Source organism: Propithecus coquereli, unplaced genomic scaffold (genome assembly GCF_000956105.1).
Source record: "Propithecus coquereli isolate 6110/MARCELLA unplaced genomic scaffold, Pcoq_1.0 Scaffold117, whole genome shotgun sequence".
Lineage (NCBI taxonomy): Eukaryota > Metazoa > Chordata > Mammalia > Primates > Indriidae > Propithecus > Propithecus coquereli.
This window is the reverse complement of record NW_012135747.1, coordinates 2,147,229-2,148,412: the sequence shown is the minus strand read 5'-3', so window position 1 is coordinate 2,148,412 and position 1,184 is coordinate 2,147,229. Positions and strand designations below refer to the sequence as shown.

The following is a 1,184-nucleotide window of genomic DNA, read 5'->3' as shown; positions in this document are numbered from 1 at the left end:
AATTTTTTCTATATATTTTTAGTTGTCCAGCTAATTTCTTTCTATTTTTTTAGTAGAGACCAGGTCTCGCTCTTACTCAGGCTGGTCTCGAACTCCTGAGCTCAAACGATCATCCCGCCTCAGCCTCCCAAAGTGCTAGGATTACAGGCATGCGCCACCATGCCCGGCTAATTTTTTCTATATATTTTTAGTTGTCCAGCTAATTTCTTTCTATTTTTTTAGTAGAGACCAGGTCTCGCTCTTACTCAGGCTGGTCTTGAACTCCTGAGCTCAAACGATCATCCCGCCTCAGCCTCCCAAAGTGCTAGGATTACAGGCGTGAGCCACCGTGCCCCCGGCCTCTATTTTAGTAGAGACAGTTGTCTTGCTCTTGCTCAGGCTGGTCTTGAACTCCTGAGCTCAAGCAATCCTCCCTCCTTGGCCTCCCAGAGTGCTAGGATTATAGGCGTGAGCCACCTCGCACCCAGCCAGGAATCTTGATAATTTTTAATACATACTATTTGAAATCCTGATGCTCTAAAAGGGGATACTTGAATAGCAAAAATAAAGAATGTGAGCAATCACTGGTGAGGTAAATAATTGTAAATTATAATAAACAAACTGAAATTGTGGTTTATAAAAGCAGTCATTTGTGAAATCAGTTTATCTGAATAAATTTCCCAGAGGCTGCCTGCCTCAAGGTGTTAAGATAAAATCAAATTTTTGAACCTGAATTGCTAAGGACAGTATCTAAGAGATGAAAATTCTATCACAGACATGTAGCAAGGCCCTGTTTTAAACAACCAGCTGGCTCCGCCCATCTTAACAAAAGACATCATTATTTTAAAGTAATTTTCATACACATAATTGGTTGCTATATTTTTATTTAAACTTATGCAAAGACTTGCAACTCAATGCTGAGAAGCACTATAAAAAGCAAACCGTAGGAATATAGGGTCAAAACTTCATTCTTAGTTCCCAGAAATAAGAACCAAGTCATTTAAAGTCCTCGTGAAGTTTTTTTATTTAATGACAGGTTTGTAAAAAGGTCTTTATGTGCATATGTGGGGGCAGGAGTATATGGAAATCTCCGTACCTTCCACTTAATTTTGCTGTGAACCTAAAACTGCTCTAAAAAATAAAGCCTATTTTTGGCCGGGCACGGTGGCTCACACCTGTAATCGTAGCACTCTGGGAGGCCGAGG

General features: G+C 40.3%; 1 protein-coding gene across 1 annotated transcript in view; it reads right to left on the bottom strand.

Moving 5' to 3' along the window:
- DNA2 (DNA replication helicase/nuclease 2) overlaps nt 1-1,184 on the bottom strand; it is an 88,610-nt gene that overhangs the window by 14,283 nt on the left and 73,143 nt on the right. The gene's annotated exons all lie outside the window — the stretch shown is intronic.